Consider the following 6,474-nt stretch of genomic DNA (forward strand, 5'->3'; position numbering starts at 1 on the left):
ACTAATCAGTGAGCCACAATGTGTTCTGTAACCTCTAGGAACCGGTCAGTAAGCGGAAATGATACACTGTAACCTCTGGCAACCAATCGCAATCGCTGCCTGATCTGATAAAATAAGTTTACTCTAAGTCTAGCTGCTATTTATTGTATGTCTCAGAGCAGGTGGAGAGCGAAATTGTATGGGGAGGGGGAACGTTTGCCCAGTGTCCAATCCTGTGTCCTGCACAGGTCCCAGAAGACTGTAGGACCATTCACAAAGTGCATGCGCAGTCCAATCAATATTAAAGGTGGCCCTGCACAGGTCCCAGAAGACTGTAGGACCATTCACAAAGTGCATGTGCAGTACGCAGCTAGGTGTGAAGCGGAGAGCAACATACCCAGCTGCCCACAGTTAGGCCGCGTACACACGGGCGGACTGTTCGCCCAACCTTGTCCGCTGAACAGTGTTTGGGCGGACAGTCCGCCCGTGTGTGGGCTTTCAGCGGACAGTTTCAGCGGACAGTTGGACGGACAAAGTCTTTCGGAAATTCCGAAAAACTGTCCGCTGAAACTGTGTTTGAGCGAACAGTCCGCCCGTGTGTAGGCTACTTTCGAAATGAGCAAACTGTTCCCGCTCGGAAAGTCCGCCCATTTCGAGCGCGTGTACAGGTAGGCGGGGCCCGCGAAGGAGACGTCGCGGGCTCCGCCACCTGGAATGGGCTTAAAGGGGAACCCCAACGCCGAAAAAAATCGGCGTGGGGGTTCCCCCAAAGTCCACACCAGACCCTTGTCCGAGCACGCTACCCGGCCGGCCAGGAAAGGGGGGGCGAGCGAGCGCGCCCCCCCTCCTGAGCCGTACCAGGCCGCGTGCCCTCAACATGGGGGGGGTGCCTTGGGGAAGGGGGGGCCGCGCGGCCCCCCCACCCCAAAGCACCTTGTCCCCATGTTGATGAGGACAAGGGCTTCTTCCCGACAACCCTGGCCGTTGGTTGTCGGGGTCTGCGGGCGGGGGGCTTATCGGAATCCGGGAGCCCCCTTTAAGAAGGGGGCCCCCGGATACCGGCCCCCCACCCTATGTGAATGAGTATGGGGTACAATGTACCCCTACCCATTCACCTGTGAAATAAAGTACAAAAAAAAACACAACACAGGGAAAAAATATTTTATTGCACAGCTCCGGGGGTCTTCCGTCTTCGGGGGTCTTCTCGCCGGACTCCTCCGCTATCTGTGTGTAGCTCTTTTACTAGCGGAGGAGTCCGGCTTTCTTCCTCCCCGCCGCCGGCCTCTTCTCCCGACTTCGGGGGTCTTGTCCCCCTCTTCGGTTCTTCTGCCGGGCCACCGCGCCTTCTTGTAGCTCTTTTGCAGGCGGTGGCCCGGTCTTCTGTCGCCGCTGCCTTCCGTTCTTCTGTCGCCGCCTTCGGTTCTTCTGCCGGGCCACCGCGCCTTCTTGTAGCTCTTTTACAGGCGGTGGCCCGGTCTTCTGTCGCCGCTGTCGTCGCCGTCGCCGCCGCTGCCTTCCGTTCTTGTTCTTCTTCTTGTTCTTCTTCTTCTTCTCCTGGAGATGTTGACTCGACGAGCTCTCCGGCCGGAATGCCAGAGCCGCGCTGTGCGGTCACTTATATAGTGACAATGGGGCGGTGTCACATGGTATATGTCACATGGGTTGGTCACATGGTGACCCCGCCCCCTTACGATGTCATAGTCCCCATGTGACATCAACCCATGTGACCAACCCATGTGACATATACCATGTGACACCGCCCCATTGTCACTATATAAGTGACCGCACAGCGCGGCTCTGGCATTCCGGCCGGAGAGCTCGTCGAGTCAACATCTCCAGGAGAAGAAGAAGAAGAACAAGAAGAAGAACAAGAACGGAAGGCGGCGGCGGCGGCGACGGCAACGACAGCGGCGACAGAAGACCGGGCCACCGCCTGTAAAAGAGCTACAAGAAGGCGCGGTGGCCCGGCAGAAGAACCGAAGGCGGCGACAGAAGAACGGAAGGCAGCGGCGACAGAAGACCGGGCCACCGCCTGCAAAAGAGCTACAAGAAGGCGCGGTGGCCCGGCAGAAGAACCGAAGAGGGGGACAAGACCCCCGAAGTCGGGAGAAGAGGCCGGCGGCGGGGAGGAAGAAAGCCGGACTCCTCCGCTAGTAAAAGAGCTACACACAGATAGCGGAGGAGTCCGGCGAGAAGACCCCCGAAGACGGAAGACCCCCGGAGCTGTGCAATAAAATATTTTTTCCCTGTGTTGTGTTTTTTTTTTGTACTTTATTTCACAGGTGAATGGGTAGGGGTACATTGTACCCCATACTCATTCACATAGGGTGGGGGGCCGGTATCCTATCTTAAAGGGGGCTCCCGGATTCCGATAAGCCCCCCGCCCGCAGACCCCGACAACCAACGGCCAGGGTTGTCGGGAAGAGGCCCTTGTCCTCATCAACATGGGGACAGGGTGCTTTGGGGTGGGGGGGCCGCGCGGCCCCCCCTTCCCCAAGGCACCCCCCCATGTTGAGGGCACGCGGCCTGGTACGGCTCAGGAGGGGGGGCGCGCTCGCTCGCCCCCCTTTCCTGGCCGGCCGGGTAGCGTGCTCGGACAAGGGTCTGGTGTGGACTTTGGGGGAACCCCCACACCGATTTTTTTCGGCGTTGGGGTTCCCCTTTAAGCCCATTCCAGGCGGCGGAGCCCGCGACGTCTCCTTCGCGGGCCCCGCCTACCTGTACACGCGCTCGAAATGGGCGGATTTGCCTCCTCCTTACGTGGGCGAGTCCGTTCATTTCAAAAGTTGAGCGAACTGTTTGGCAAACAGTTCGCTGAAACAGTCCGCTCGTGTGTGGGCAAGTCCGCTCATGCAAATTTTGAGCGGACTGTTTGCCGAAACTGTTTGACGAACAAGGTTGGGCAAACAGTCCGCGCGTGTGTACGCGACCTTAGGGAACCCAAAGGGCAGTGAAGAATTAGCCCAGGTGAGGACAGCACTGGAATCCATGGATGGGTAAGTGCCCTTTTATTCAGCAGCTACATGATTTGTAGATGTTTACTTTAATTATTTATTTATTTTATTCTGAATGAACAACCACTTTAAAAAACGGAAGGTTTAATATCACATTAAAATGAAGAAAGAAAGACAATTATTTGCATTGTGGATAAACTACTGATAAAATCTGAGAAAGGGTCAGTTAATTCCAAACAATTATCGCCCACCAGCAATCATTACTGTCGCAATTAGAGGTGGATCTATGAGTTGGAAATGTTTCAAACAAACTAGAAAAACCTGGAGCTCAGACAACACCCAGCGCCCCACCTGCTAGCAACATGCGAGTTGCTCAGACCTGTCATAAAGTCAAACACGCACATGATATTGACATGGTCATTAGTAAGCAATTCTTGTAGCAACAACACAAAATTCTATAATAGATTCAAGAGTCAATCCACCAAAATCTTATCTAATATTTTTAATAAATCTTATATTTCACTATTGGGTAAAGAGGTTGTAAACCTCCATTTTCAAGTTGTACATATAGGTAAGCCTATAATAAGGCTTACCTATAGGTACAGTAAATGTCTCCTAAACATGCGCCGTTTAGGAGACACTTACTTTGTACTGCGCCAACGATGTCATCGGCTCATACGCTGTAAAGAAACAGCCCTCTGTGACATTTCTTCACTAGCGAGTGCCGTGACTGGTGACTCCTTGCCGTGAGTGACGTCACGTGACTCTGGCCAGCCAGAGTCCGCGGCCCCGGAAGAAGGAGGGGTGAAGATGGATACGGCCACCAGCGGGGACAGCACAGGCTTTGTTTCCAGGTAAGTGTCACATAATGTGCTAGTATGCGATGCATACTAGCTCATTATGCTTTTACTTTGCAGGGAACAAAAAAGGAAGTAAAACCCACCAGGTTTTACTTCCTCTTTAATTCCTAAAGTTTGAATTACCTACAAATGTGAATCATTGGATCCTGTAGCAAAAACACTTTAGATCTAATAATAGTCCAGGTCTGGCAGAATCCCAGTCTTTACAAAGCCGTATCATGTAAAGTTAACCGCTTCCCGACCGCTTCACGTAGATATACTCCGGCAGAAGGGCGCGTACGGGCAGATTAACGTACCTGTACGTTGCCCTTTAAGAGGTTTTCATGGTGAGGAAGAATGGGGAGATGCTAATATAAACAAGTATTTCCCCGTTCTGCCTAGTGACACTGTCACTGATCAGCTCTCCCTAATCGGGAGCAGAGGTCAGTGACGTGTCACACACAGCCCCCCCATAGTTAGAATCACTCCCTAGGACACAGTTAACCCCTACAGCGCAAACTAGTGGTTAATCCTTTCACTGCCAGTGACATTTTTACAGTAATCAATGCAATTTTTTAGCATTGACCGCTGTATTAATGCCAATGGTCCCAAAAATGTGTCAAAATTGTCAAATGTGTCTGCCATAATGTCGCATTCATGATAAAAAACGCTGATCGGCGCCATTAGTAGTAAAAAAATAAATAAAGGCGGCCCTGTTTTTTTTTTGCAAAACTAATGTAACTATGCCTTTACCATACCTGTGGAAGCTGGAAATCACTATGATCTCCACTAGCTTCTAGGTCCAGTGCTGAGCAGCTGCCCTCATGAATACTGAACACAGTGGGTCTACCTTCCTGCTATGAAATAAAATGCCTGAAGCTGCCTTATTAACTTAACCACTTCAGCCCCGGAAAAATTCACCCCCTTCCTGACCAGAGTACTTTTTGCGATTCGGCACTGCGTCGCTTTAACTGACATTTGAGCAGTCGTGTGACGTGGCTCCCAAACAAAATTGATGTTCTTTTTTTCCCCACAAATAGAGCTTTCTTTTGGTGGTATTTGATCACCTTTTTATTTTTTGCACTATAAACAAAAAAAATTGCGTAAATTTGAAAAAAAACGCATTATTTACTGAATCAGATCAGGCAGCGATTGTGATTGGTTGCCAGCGGTTACTGTGTATCATTACCACTCATTGACTGGCTGCTATAGGTTACAGCACACATTATGGCTCACTGTTATTTTCTAGAGGTTACAGCACATGACTTCTGCTTGTTCATTGGTTGCTAGAGATTACTGTACATCAATACTGCTCACTGATTGAATGCTAGAGGTTACTGAACATGTATACCACCCACTAATTGGTTTTTAGAGGTTGCTGCACATTACTACTGTTTACTGCTTGGTTGCAAGAGGTTAGTGCACAGAATTACTGCTCACTGATTGGTTACCAAAATTCAGGGTGCTATGGCACCATGTTATTTTGAAGAAGGGTTTCACCTCCAATTTGCAAAATATGTTGTTAGGCTTAATGACCACAATTGTAGGCAAGATTTTCAAGCATGCTCCTTTAACTCCCCAGTGGGCAGCATTCAGCAGAAGTGATGCTGGATGTGACCTCGGGGGGGGGGGGCATGATATATCAATTCCGCGGTCCACAACTATTTACATATTAATGCAGGTTATTTACATGTAAACACAGGGTCTGCAGATGAGCCATCTGTACATGACAATGTGGCAGAGCTGGGCAGCAGCAGAAGTTTACACTGAAATATTGGGACACAGCATAGGACTAAAAATTCAAGGGATAAGGGAATTTAAACTGGGATAGTTGGCAAGTGTGAGGCAGCTGCTTTGTGCCCCACTACACTGATGGGGCCCAGGGCAGCTGCCCCTTTTGCCCTGCCTTAAAAACGGTCCTGAAAAAAACGCTGGAAAACACTAGTGCAAAGACGCTGAAAAACTCACTCTACAGCTCTAGCTTTCTACAATTAATGTTACTGGCTTTTTTATAATGTCCAGTGTGCATGAGGCCTTAAAAGTAACATTTTGTTTGGTAGATTTTGCATTCTGCAAGAAAATTGTGCAATAATGTCCAGTGTACATGAGGCCTTAAAAGGAACATTTTGTTTGGTAGATTTTGCATTGTGCAAGAAAATCATACAACATAAATCACTGGAAACACACTTCTGTATAGGTCTCTAGTTTTATCGCTTTGAGGTACATACAGGGACTATAACATCCCTAAAAAGAATCAAACATATCTACAGTAAGAAGCAAAAAAATTCCCCAGCATCAGTGATTAACAGTGGCGGCTGGTGCTCCAAATTTTTGTGAGGTGCAAACAAACTAAAAAATACTGAACCCCCCCCATCAATTCCAGCCTCATTGTGCCCATCAAATGTAGCCGCTGTGCCCCATCATATGCAGCCACTTGTGCCCTTCATATGCAGCCATTTGTGCCCATCATATGCAGCCACTTGTGCCCATCATATGCAGCCACTGTGCCCCATCATATGCAGCCATTGTGCCCATCAAATGCAGCCACTTGTGTCCATCATATGCAGCCACTGTGCCCAATCATATGCAGCCACTTATGCCTATCATATGCAGCCACTTGGGCCCATCATATGCAGCCACAGTGCCCCATCACATGCAGCCACTTGTGCCCATCACAGGCAGCCACTTGTGCCCCATCACAT

The sequence above is a fragment of the Lithobates pipiens genome, unplaced genomic scaffold (assembly GCF_037356315.1).
Source record: "Lithobates pipiens isolate NorthernLeopardFrog02 unplaced genomic scaffold, aLitPip1_a1.2 Scaffold_19, whole genome shotgun sequence".
Classification (NCBI taxonomy): domain Eukaryota; kingdom Metazoa; phylum Chordata; class Amphibia; order Anura; family Ranidae; genus Lithobates; species Lithobates pipiens.